Raw genomic sequence first — 13,720 nt, forward strand, 5'->3', positions numbered from 1 at the left:
TCTTAAAGCAGATAAGGGTGGTCCTAGGTGCTCGACTCCCATTTTGAAATAAATTATGTATTTCTGTTTTAAGGGCATCAACTCATTTTGAAATAAATGCTGTATTTCTGTTTGGGTATAATACTCTTTCTGTTTCACACTGAAGAGTCTCCCCTCTTTGTTAGCTTACAGTTTGAAGGTCATAGATTAGCAATTAACCAATTTGGATAGTGATTTTCTGCACCTGCCTAAAACAGGAGAAGAGGACGAGAACACTCCTTTGTGAAATATTGAGAAGGCCAATGGAAAAAGTTGGCATTGTATTATCAGTGAGAAGGAGGCTGACACCAAGCACAGAAAGAACACTGTGTTTTGATTGATTCTCACACAGTGGGAACCTGAAGGATATATCACGGGGACAGTACTAAAACTGTGTGAAGCTTGTTAATTAGACCATTTTTCCCTTTCCACCTTAGCAGGTGTATGTCCTTCCCCTTCTCTTGAGACCAATGCCAATATTTGTCTGCTTCTTGATAGCAAACACATTCCTTCTCATTCTAATTGGAACATTTATTTGGTTCTTCATTCTATGCTATATTTGCTGGCATCTACTTGCTTTTGAATTTCTTCGACCTGCCCACAACCTTAGCTTAGAATTAGGAAATTTCTTTATGGAAGCAAGTCTTTGCTTTGATTTGCATATGTTTTCTCTAATAATGCATTATTCACAGCTACTAAATTGACTTAATTGGATCACATTCATGTCTGCTGCATTCGGGTGAATTTTGATTTATGACAAATTGATTTGACTGCTATTGTAATTTTACTAATTTGTTAGTAAACTTGTATATGTTGCAAACCTATTTCTCTTTTTCATTACTGTGGGGCAAAATATGCTTCACTGTCATTCCTATGCTACTGAATTTGTGATTTCAGGCTCAGTTTGAGAAAATGGTCAATCCTATTAGAGATAGTGGATTACTGAAATTGAGCCATGATTGCGTTGTGCAAATACCATCCTTATTTATTCCTGCTATCAAAACTCGTAGCCTTACTGAGCAGGGAACCTTTTACAGTACTTGACAGCATCCAGTTCACCTCCAAGAAGTGCCCAATAGGGGGTAGTGCCTGGAGCTCTCTTAAATGGCTGCAGTGTGAAGTGCTCACTGTTTATGTAGTTCCTATTATTGTCTATGAAAAAAACTATCTAAAAACTTGCGAAAGTTTTGGAATTTGATAAAGGAAGCAGCAGGTCAGGCTAACGGGGATATGCCCTGTGTAGTAGAGGAAGCAGCATTGGAAGAATATCTAGGGGAGTTATACGGAACATATGCTGAAGAAGCAGGTGGGGAGATTTGTCCCTTGGATGGAGGCGGCGGTAGACCTAAACCCCTTATTTACTGCAGAAAAGGTCAATAAAATCATAAGAAGTCTAAACCTAACCCGTGCTGCAGATCCAGATAACCTACCAGCAATTATCATAAAATCCCAGCAAGATTGGTGGGCGGAATTTTTTTCCTGTATGTTTTTGGCAATATTGGAGTTAGGCAAGATCTCCAAAAAATGGAGAGGAGCAGTAATCAGACCCATCCACAAGAAGGGAGACAGAAAAGCACCAAAAAACTATAAACTTATTAACTTGCTGGATATTGGGGAAAAGTTATTTTCCAAAATAATCCTGGGCAGTCTGAAAGACTGGGTGGAACAGTGGACGATTGTGCCAGTAGAACAAGGAGGGTTTAAGAAGGGGCATTCCACGATCGATCACTGCTTCGCACTGTGGGCCGTGGCGCAGAAGTCAGTGGAAAAGCAGGGGAAGTTATGCTGCTGCTTCGAAGACTTCCGCGCGGCATTCGACCTAGTAGATAGGAGATGCCTGTGGGAGGCCTTAAGAAAATGTAATGTCCCAGAGGGGCTCCTGAAAATTATCCAGGAGCTACATAAACAAAATTGGGCGCAAGTTATTAAAGACACAGACGGAACCCTGACACCTAAAATATTGATTAAGAATGGTTTAAGGCAGGGATGTGTATTAGCACCCTTACTGTTTGCAATATATCTAGCTGATCTCCCAGTTACCTTAGAAGTGAATAGAAGCGCCAGCCCTAAAATGCATGGGAAACAAGTGTCTTGTTTGCTGTTCGCCGACGATTTGGTAATCTTTGACCAAACGGAGATTGGATTGCAAAGGAAGTTATCTGTTTTCAATGAATACTGCTTGGCTAAACGCCTGACTGTAAATATGGAGAAAACTAAAATCCTATGTTTTGGGAAGAAAACTCAGAATTTTAACTGGTATCTGGGTTCCAGTAAATTAGAAATCGTGAATGAATACAGATACCTTGGTATCTGGTTCGAAAAGTCTTTGAAATGGGACATCCATCTGGTAGCCCAGAATGCCAAAGCCCATACATCAGGATGCGGGCTAAGGAAATTTAGCCAAATCTATGGGGATATGTCACATAGACCTTTACTGAACGCCAATAAGGCAATGATACCCCGACAAGTGCAGTATGGGGCCGAAGTCTTGTATTTGAGTGGGAAGAACAATTGGGACATTGAGGAAGGGAAATGTCTCAAACCATTGATGTCACTGCCTAGCTCCTCTATGATCCAGGCAATCCGATTGGAGCTGGGAGTGACAGAATGGAACATACAGGTACAAGTGGCTCTTAAGATTTTGGAAAAGATTGGGATCGGAGGAAGTTACAAAAGTGTCACAATGGTGCAAAGAGGAGATTTTGCACAGCAATTTAAAAGTAAAATTTGACCAGGTGACACTGTTGATTGAAGCCTCAAATGGGGAGCTTAGAACAGCAGGAAGAGAAGTATCCAGGAAAAATGACATGATATACCTAAGAAAGAAAGTATCAGTCAATTATATGATGAATAGCTGGGAGAATGATATGTGGTACCCCTATCTGGATACACTACCTAATGCTGGACTAAGAGCTGAAGTGCTCAGATGGAGAATAGGGGTTAACCATTGGGCATCTCATGGAAATAGAAAAGCAGAATTGGTACAACCTGACGGTAAATGTTGCTGTGGATTAGGTACCAAGTGTGACAATTTACATATTTTACTAGACTGCCAAAAATTTGTGTCACAGCGGAAATTGTTTTTACGACCTATGTTTTTTAAATATGGTATATTGGAGCGCCCGCTAGCAATTAATCTACTTACTGACATGCCAAACCTTGACATCGCAATCGCCATGGCAAAATATATGAAGGCGGTGATAAGGACTCTGTTGGAACCAAATATGATTGGATAAAAATTGGCATGGAAATATAGTGGGAAACGCTCAAAGTAAATTGTGTTTAGGTGGAAATACTATCCTTATGTTAGCATGACTGTTGCTCGTTGCAATTTTAGGAGTATTGTTATATGACATTTTTAAGCTGTGGGAGGGAGGTAGGAATTGTCCGTGAAGGTACCACCTTTTTAAAGTATCAGCGAAATTGTTTTGTATATGTTTTATTCTATTTATTGTAATACGTAGCATGTTGTTTAGAGACTAATGGTATAATAAACGTACTTTTACTACTACTACTATTGTCTATGACATGTACGGTTATGATACACGTCAAGACAGAACACACTAGCTAGTTGTCTCTCACACCCTGACGTATGGCGGATGCAGGAGGGAAATTCTATGTTTTTTAATAAGAAATCTCACCCACTGGACATCAGAGTGGCATGCTTCATCATTGAGTTCTCGCCTAGGTACCTAATGTATCTCGATGGGGTCTACTTTGAATTAGAAATGAGCTCTTTAATGTTCATATTGGGAGATAAATTATTAAAATTGTTTTTAAGTATCCATCTGAATTTTGGTTTTATTCCTGGATTGTTAGGTTATATTAAAAAACAACAGGGGGATGTCCTAGGAATGCTTTTGTTTGCTCCAACATCTATTTAGCCTACATGTTTCAGCCAGCAATGCCAAATCATCTACTGGCTTTCATGTTATGTTATGTTATGTTATGTTATGTTATGTTATGTTAATTGGGGTGCTTCTATAGCGCACGGCTACTCCGAGGAGTGTCCCGGCGCTGTCAGAGCCTCACAGGTCTAAAAGGGAAAACATCAGGACCACATAGCTAGATCCCTCTACTTCTACTTTTCAGGTTAACCTGCACTAATTGGTGCTATTTGGTGAGCAGTAATTTAACATTCACTTAATCATGCATTCCAAAACTAAAGGATAAATCCCCTCCTTTGGATACATCTGCAGATATGAGAGATAGACAAAGCAAATCATTAGAAATGCTATTGTGGCAACATTTTTGGCATACTTTTGTGCGTGTCCTGTGTGACACACAGTGATCATCATGCTATGGCTCATGTAACTGTGGGCAGCACACTCAAACACTTTTCTGGTGTGTATATATACTACTTTGGCTATTTTGTTAACAGTCCTTGTGCTTTTATAATGTTGGTGTATATATAATACTTGGCTATTTTGTCATAGCTGCCAAGGTTTCAGATTGCCATGTGTGACATTTCCATAATTTCAGTTAAATTATGAGAGACATTTCAGCGACTATGAGTGACACTTTCTCGCGAGCAAAAATCATGCAATGAAGATGAGGGAAACTTCTTAACATCAGAAATTACAGCCACTTGAACAACAAGAAACTACAGGAAGTTATTGAAACTGCTGCAGAGCACCAGGAATGGAAGGGCGCTAACCGTAGGGCTCCCTCCTTACAGATGAAAGAGAACCCTCCTGGCAAAAGAAAACACCACCATGACCACAGGCACCGGCGCACCGTAAGTCACACCAGATCAAATGTGTGAGTCACTCAGTGACTCACACATTTTGATCTGGTGGGGCAGTGCGTGCACCTGTGTGTGACAGACAAGAGACACCACCGTGCAGCCAGCGACACAAAAGGGTTACCAGGTCGCGGCCCGCTGATGAGTCAGTACAACACACACGACACAGTGAATCTCAGACTGGCAGCACTGAGCAATGTGACTGTGAGCAGGCTGCCTCTCAGACACAGAAACTGTCAAGTGATGAGTGTTAGAAGTACTTACATTTCTTACTTAGTAAGTTGCTGAGTGTGTTGAGATGTGAGTTCAACTTCTCTCTGGCTGCTAGCCACGGTGGTAAGCCCAGGACTGAGCCACACGGCGGGGGTGACTGATGTGCGCCTCAGTCGCCTGCTTCTTGTCGGATGGCGGCAGCAGTGTGCACACTGCAGCACCAGTCTACCCACATACGCTGCGCAGCTGTTGATGCAGCCACAGGCCTCTCGATGCGGCTCTGCCATCATGGTGAGACTCTGCGACTCAGAGTCCCGCCGCCGGCCGCTTCTCCTCCAGAGGTGCCGCACTCACTAAATGCCAGATAACGCACAACTTGTCATAACAAGGGCAGGCCCCACGGACTCCCGGTAATTTAATTGGGAAGCAGGGTGAGTCTTGTGACGTGATGACTTACTCTGTCATGTGGTCAGCGCCAGGCGGGAATCGAGCCAGGACTCTGCTAAACTACACAGTTTTGCAACATTGTTGCTACTATTAAGCAGCAAGCGTCAAAATTACGCATATTATTTGGGCATGCTGCACAGGCTCTGCCAGAACAGCATCCAATGTCAATTACTGTCTCCTGAGTCTGCGGGGAGTGAGAGCAGACTTGTGCACTCAGCAAAGCAGCCCCCCGCATTCTCACAGGTCAAGCGCGTGCTAGCAGCACCCTGGCGTTAATGAAGCCAACTTTCAGCACATCAGCAAAGAGTGGGCAAATGCGTGACAATGCATTTCAGTGCGGTGTTGCGGAACACAACACTGAAATGCATTAGCGTCACGCCTCATGCGTGACACTTGGCAGGACTGTTTTGCTAACATTCCTTGTGCTTTTAAAATGTTCAATTAAACTTGTGGTGAAAATATGTCAACACTTAATTAAATTCAAGGCATATCCTACTTTTCTGAGGTATATTGGAGGCAGACTGACTGTGTTGTTAAACCCTGGTTTAGAGAGAACAGAATGAATTAGACACATATAGCTAAATATGCAACCATGCACTAGAAAAGACACAATATCACAACTAGGCACCATAGAAAAGATGTGTCATCAACAGTGCTTATTTTGAGCTGATGGTTTCAGGAGGGGCCCACTTACACTCATTTTTGGGACCCTGCACTTATTTTTCGTCAGCAGACTTTGACCCAGACCAAGAGTGAGAAAACACAAAAGGGGGACAAAGACAAATGCGGAAAACAGTGAAACAGAAAGAATGTAGAAATGAAAAAGAACTGGAGGGTCAGGGCGCGTCTAGAACTAAGGTCAACATTTTAAGGTGTAAGGACCCCCTCCTGACAAAAATTTCTAAACCTGTAGGCAGGGCTACTGGAATTATGAGGCAGGTGAGGACCAAATTACGCTACAGGCTCGACTAAATTGTGTGTAAGAAAATGTAAATGATGTTATGTGATGCTGCGTATTTTCGAATAGCATTGCTTCATTATTTTTAAATTCATTTTTACGCCCAGTAACACTGAGGAAAGATTTCACCCCATCAGTACCTGTTTATAACCAAAATACAGCAATTAACATCAGAAAGATTTCTAGTCAACCTTTGTGAAGGGCCTTCCAATCCGCAGGAATACGTGCTGCCACATTAGAAGCTCACCTGGCCCTGGCCAGGAGAAGTAGGGGCCCCTAAAACCTTGGCGGTTTTGCGCAGAGTTAAGCAGTTTACCCATGCAGCTTTCCTCTCACCCCTTCCCTTCCATCCCTCTCTCCTCTCCCAACCCCAGATCCCTCTCTCACTTTGCGAGCCATTTTCTTTCACCCCTTTTTGCAACTTCTGAACTCTCCCCATTCAACCTCTCACTTCACCTTTAATCACCTCTTTCCATTCTGTCTTTTCACTGCCCTTATCTCTAACAGTATCTCCCATTTATCTCATGGCCTCTCTGGCCCCGTCATCTCCCGTGCCCCTCAGTACTTCTCATTCACCTCGCCTCTCCATTCAAATTGTTGTCTATTTGTATCTTACACCTCTCCAGTCCCCCCCATTCAACTTCCACATCTCCCCTTTGTGCTAACAGAGGCCTTACCTTTGGCTTACACTCACTTTTTGAGTGTCCGCAGTTCCCTTTGGCACTTCACATTTCTCCTCATTACTGACCTCTTCAATTAAATTCTCTCACTCCCTTGCAGTCCTCTCTCATCTCTCCTCACCAAGCATACGGGTCGGACCCGTATGCTCCTCTCGGCATGTGACACTCTGCTTATTGTTCCCTAATTCAAGAAGGCATCAGTTGTCGGTCTCGCTGTTTTGGTGCAGTCCGCGCAGTTATGGAACTTGCACCCTCCTTTGCTTCGCTCCACCAAGAACCTATTATTTTTTAGGAAGATATAAAAACCTTTCTCTATGCTCTGTAGGTTACCCCATTTGGCTGGTTCTCCTTCTTTTCCTGTGTATTTCTCATTTGCCTTCAGGCAGCAGATGGTTATTAGCCCCAGGACATCTTTTAGTAACAGTAGCGCACTACAAATGTAAATAATAATAGGCAGAAGCAGGGGAGCCACTAGACCAGAACTTCGGGGGGTGGGGGGAGGATAACACTCCCAGCCAGGGCAGGCCCTAACACTGGTTACACACGGTGCAACAGTCTTTTTTGGTGCCCCACCCCGTTTCCTTCTTCTCCATTAATTTCCTCGTTACCACTCACCAACAATGCACCTCATCTCTCTATAGCACCTTTCTGACAAACATTTCATCTTTTTATAGCGCTATTCCTGTAGCAGGCACATTACCCTCTACACTGTGTGGGTGACAAGAGTGCCCAAGTGAGTGCACGGTGAGCGATGCAACAGTGTGAGATTAGGGTGAGAGGAGTGACTGCAGGGTGAGTGAGGTGGCCGTACGAATTTGGGTGCAGAGGCAAGTTCAGATAGGGACTAATGATTGTATGATTACTGATGGGCTTGTTTGAGTGAGCAGCGAGAGGGACAGGTGAGTGAAGTGTCACCTGAGTGCAGGATGAGTAGTGTGCTTGTGTGGGTATAGGGTGAGCAGCGCAAATGCATTTTGAGTGCAAAATGATCACAGTGAGTGCAGGGTGAGTGGGTGAATGGTGTGAGAGCATGGTGATCAGTGTGAGTGCATTGTGGTCGCTGTGAGTGGAGGGTGAGCGTGAAAGTGAAGGGTGAGAATGAGGAGTGAGTTGTCTGAATGCAGGTTGCATTCCCAGACACTTGATATTTGAATTTGAATTTAAAAACATTTGTACAGCGCTCGTTTACCCAGCGGTTTCATGGCGCTAGTGGTGAACAGTGGATGGCAGCAACTAGGGGGATTTAAGTCAGGTAGGCTTGCGTAAAGAGGAAGGTTTTAAGATTCTTCCGAAACAGGAGGTAGGAAGGTAAGGTGCGCAGGGTAGCCGGGAGGGAGTTCCAAAAGGTTGGAGCCAAGACAGCGAATCTCGCTCCACCCGCCCTCTGTTTTTTAAAGCGAGGAATGGTGAGGAGGGCCAAATGAGCGGAGCGAAGTTCTCGGCCGGGGCAATAGGGCTTAATGGCAGAACAGATGAATTCGGGAGCAGTGCCCGATCTGGCCTGGTAAGTGAGGCAGCCGAGTTTGAAAAGGGCACGCTCTTTCACTGGGAGCCAATGTAATGTTTTGAGCAGTGGGGTGACCCGATGGTAATTGGGTAGGCCATGAATCAAGCGAGCCGCCTGATTCTGCACCAATTGCAAACGATGGATCGCGTAGGCGGGGGCCCCATTATAGACTATGTTACCATAGTCTATACGAGACAGTACCATGGCCAACACAATTACTTTTAAAGCAGAGGGAGAAAAAAAACGGGAAACTTTCCTGATTATTCTGAGGGAAAAAAAACAAGAGGAAACCACGGAACTAACTTGTGAATGGACAGTGAGTTGAGAATTAAGAAGGATCCCCAGTGTTTTTACTTTGGACACAGGGAGTGGGGGAACACCAGGGAAGGGGGCCAAAAAGAGTGGGACCATGGACTGCAACCACCTCCGGTCAGGACCAACTCGGTCTTGTCGGGATTGAGTTTGAGGTGGTTGCAGTTCATCCAATCTTGAATGAACGTCATTACTGTCTGGACGTTCAGGGCGGATGAAGATGGATGAGACAGGTTGAAGATTAACTGGAGGTCATCCGCGTAATTGAACACGGTGACCTCCAGTTGCTGTAACATAAAAATGAGGGGAAAGATGTATAGGTTAAACAAAAGAGGGGAAAGTGATGAGCCCTGGGGGACCCCGCACTCTACCTTGCGGGAGGTACCTCAGCATGTTATTGACGGCAGCGTGAGGGTTAAAGATCTAAGTTAAATTATTGCTATTATGGCATTAATCAGGAATCGAGGGTGGAGGAAATAAATAATGTGCTGATCCTGCAACAAACTTCCAGTCCTATGGTTAGGGTTACACCCAGATTATTTTGATGGCCCAGTCGGTACAAAAATAAGCAGTCACCTAAAGCTTTATTTTAAGCACTTATCTGTGCATACTTCGAACAGCAAATATAAATAGAAAGCACTTTTAATTGTGTTCTAGGACTGCCTCAATGATCCACAACTGAAAATTAAAGAGAACAAAGAAAGAAAAGTCGCATAATGAATAAATACGTACTTTTTTACTTATAAGTCTATTCAGTGTCAAAAGGAGGTTTTTGCAGGCTCTTTAAACAACACACAACAGGCATTTTTCTTTTGGCAACCCTACCTTATATTCCTTTTCATGAAATGCATTCTCTCACTCCGGCAGTAAATGTAAAATACAAATGTAAGGATTAGGCAGAGTGGGGACCCAGGTGATACTGTAACCAGGAAAAACACTAAGCCTCTGTAATCAGTTTGCAAAGGCATTTAAATAAGCAAATGGTCTTTATAGACCTGTGAAAAACTCGGACGGGCGGGCGTGCTGGAGATACGACTCCAGACACTGCCCAGCTTAGCCCCCAGCAGCTCAAGTTGCACTGCAGCAGCCCGGGCTGAGACACAGGACGGGGGAGGAGGTGGGCTGAAGCCCTTGCGCCTGGGCAGAAGTGTGACTGGGAATGTGCAACCCCCTGTGCATCGCTCCACTGCCCCCCTGGGGTAGCGCCCCACAGTTTGAAGACCCCTGGTCTAGAGGGTGGATGAAAGAGGCATACAATGAATCAAGACTGTGCAAACATGGTATTCAGCACCTGACTCTCAATAGTGCCTGCAGCAGGTTTCTGAGCAAAACTCTAGGCCGCAGCAGTAACTCTTTTAAAAATTAAGCACTAGTCGTCAATATCTTATGGAAGTAAACCAGCTTATTAACTTTTTTTTATTTGTATTAAGTTGTCTGGAAACATTGCACAAAGCACACTGAAATAGAGAGGCCAAAATATATTTCAAAAACAATGCATTAAAACTATAAGGCAAATGAATTGAAATTCCTAACCTGACAATACCTAATCTCTCTTTACTAATTGATCCCATACAATGTATGTACCCAGACATGGCCCCTGAGGCCTTTGCATCTTTTTGAAGGTCTATTTAAATTCATCTGTTTTGCAAAGTTATAAATGTCTAAAGTTACCTGAAATTACAAATTGATATCTGCATGCATGATACTGCTCCATTGCCAGGTAATGTATAGGCGTGCAACAGGATGACCATAAAAACAAATGTAATATCAGTTATTAGATATATATATTTCCTTATTATACCCTTCCATAATCAGCATAGGATCATAAATTAGCAGTAATCCTGTTGCAATGAAATTTGGTACAACACCATATCTCAGTAATGTAGTAATACAAAGCATGTGGCGAACAAGTCCAAACAATCAGCCTCTTGGGATCTTTCGGATCTACACATTTATGCTGCCGTGATATAAAAATCAATGAATTAACTATGATAATGCTGTACTTAAAATTTGCGAAATTTAGCAACCGAAGCGTGAATTTGTTGCAGCCATCAGAGGGCCTCTTCTTCTCTTTCCAAATCTGTGGGTATCTCATATAAATAATAAAGCCCTTTTCTCAGATGTTGACTCGTCAGTCTTTGGAGAGCACGAGAGAGAAGATGTCGCAAAAATTCACCTGAATAGAAGACGAAAGAAGTCTGACTATTCTCACTAAATGTCTGGAGTAAAATATGAGAAAGTTACAAAATGATAACAGAGATTTTCGCCTCAGCTAACATGAGGGCAGCTGTCGAAGAATTTATCTGGAAACCTAGACATTTGAGGGATGGAAATAAGATTAGGAAAGATTTGTCTTGATTGATTAGAAAGCTCAAGTCTTCCAACAGATTTGTGGTGACTTGAGGATGTCGTTTAAGTTTTTTATAAGTCTGATGCCCAGTCGTTTCAGAAAGGATACAACAGGTTTGAGCTGCTTGGTGAAACATCAAGGAGCGTACAATAGGCCAAATGGAAGAAACCTGAGCTGATAAACAACTCGCCAAAGAAACTGAAGAATGGAAAAAAACTGGAACTGTAAGGTAAGCATCTTTCAAAGCCAAATGCAGCAACCAACCCAGTGGCTCAACTATAGTCTCAGTCTTGAAATTATGGTGAACTATGAAAACATTTAAACTGGGCAGATTTATGAGAGATATAAGTTTTGTTTTTCTTCTTTAAAGAAAGATGTTGGTTAAAAATTCCTCTGGGTGACAGTAGGCAATTTCTTTAGCACTGCTGGACACAATATTGTGAATTTCTGTATCTATTAAAATAGCGGATAAGGCAGAGGAGAGTTGCCCCACTACCATGAAGCAGCAAAAGAAAGGAAAAAATAAAATGATAATAACAATGTTATTATCATTTTATTTTGTCCTCCTGCTGTGGCAGCTTGGCGGGAGGGGGATGAGGCAGGGCTGCAGAGCAGGGGAGGAGTGGTACAACTTCCTTCTAAGTGAATAATGACTGTTTGGCTGACCCTCTTGGGCCGCCCAACGCGGTCATGCACACTTTGCCTGGTCTCCATGCAGGCTGCATTACAGTCTGCATGGAGAACATGCCCACACCTCCAGCCCCTGGCTGAGATCTTTGTCACTGCACTCAGACCAATCACAATGCTGCAGTGCAGCGTTGTGATTGGCTACGGGGAGCGTGGGAGCCCTGGTGCTTCCTGCTTCCACACAAGAAACCAGGAAGAGGACGGGACGGGACATAGGAGAGGCGGCGGCGGGCGGCAAGCGATTTCTTTTTACCCTATTTCCCCTCCTCCACCCCTTCGCCCCCTCCTGCCCCACTGCTGCTTGTAGGTAGCAGCTGCGACAGGATAGATAAAATGGCAGAGACGTTTGAATGGGGCTTTGAAATAATTCATCTAATTATATTTGATACTCTTGAACATCTTGGAATATCCAAGGATCTGAGGGAAGAGAAGTCCTGTTTTTTAATATATAAGAGCAAGAATAGTGGGAACTGACTGAACAGTTAACATAACTGCTTGAGATTTTGAGATGAGCTCTGGTTTGTTGTTAGTTATAGAAACATCCCAGTGGAAAGAAGAGTCTGGCCAGCTGTAGAAGTTAATGTAGAAAGAGAAGCAGCTGGTAGAATGGTTCTACCACAGCCTGCCCTTTCAAAAAGCTATGGCTGAAAATATTACTTATAGAGGCCTGCGCTTTATCAGTGAATACAAAAATTGAAACATATATAGTTATTTCCTTAATAAACAACATCGCCAAAGAGGAAAACCTGAGCCTCTGGACCGATTTCAATAGAAGCCTATTCAGTTACTTTTAGATCTATTTTAAGTAACAGATCCTTCCTGCTTTTTAGTGTTATTGCCACTTTAGTGCTTTTACCAAAACAAATCACTGTTTGAGCCCAGTATGACAAATAAATGGGATCAATAGTACTGTTAGATTCTTTGGTGGATTCCACTATATCATTTATCATTATAACAGATACCAAACTGTCTAGCAGCTTATCCAGGCATGTAGCCAAGGACCCATATCAATGTTTTTTAATCTCTGTCCGACGTGCAAAAGAATTGATTTATTCGGGTTTCAAAATGGAGCGGTAAAAAATTGTTAGGAGTTGTAGGGTGAGAGAATTTCACCTTAAGCCTATTAGGAATTTGTTCGTCTAGAGCTGAATTAATATATATTATACATTCAGAATCCACTCCTTGAGTTTTAGGTGTATCCTCCACAGTGGGGAACACCCTTCTTGTTTTTAGGTCCCCTCACACACCAACAGGCCCCTTGGTGTCATGCTTCATCATCGGGGTCATTGTACCCCTCTACGGGGTTCGTCGTGCTGCGACCTACGGATACGCGGGAGCACTTGGTAGACTATGTGTGGTGTGGATGAGGTTTTTTTTTATGTGAGTGTTTAGAAAATAGTGAAGGTTAAAAAGGACCTGGCTCGTGGGGTGACCAAAGAATATTTAATAAGCCCCCGGGCTGGTGCTATTAAAATAAAGTGTGGGAGGTTGCTACGCTGACAATGTGTGTTACCTCCTCTCTGTGTGCGTCGACATGTTTTGGTGCAGAAAACACTTTCTTCAGAACGGCGTACACAAATCCCCACCTTACTCACGTTTCTCTAACTCATACCAGAATTTCTAATAAAAAGTGAGAAAATCTATAGTGCAGGTAAAACAATGTACCTAGCAAAAACGTTGTCTGTTGATCAACCTGTAAAGGAAAGAAGACAACATTTTTTTTCTGGTAGTCTCCTTCTCCACATCCGTAGGCAAAATGACCAGTGGTTACAGGTGACAAACTATAGCTGCAAAAATGTGCCTA

General features: G+C 43.1%; 1 protein-coding gene across 2 annotated transcripts in view; it reads right to left on the reverse strand.

Moving 5' to 3' along the window:
- The window catches only part of SCUBE1 (signal peptide, CUB domain and EGF like domain containing 1), a 1,931,683-nt gene that overhangs the window by 633,692 nt on the left and 1,284,271 nt on the right, over positions 1-13,720 (reverse strand). The gene's annotated exons all lie outside the window — the stretch shown is intronic.

This window comes from Lissotriton vulgaris, chromosome 1_1 (genome assembly GCF_964263255.1).
Source record: "Lissotriton vulgaris chromosome 1_1, aLisVul1.2, whole genome shotgun sequence".
NCBI classification, from domain to species: Eukaryota; Metazoa; Chordata; class Amphibia; order Caudata; family Salamandridae; genus Lissotriton; species Lissotriton vulgaris.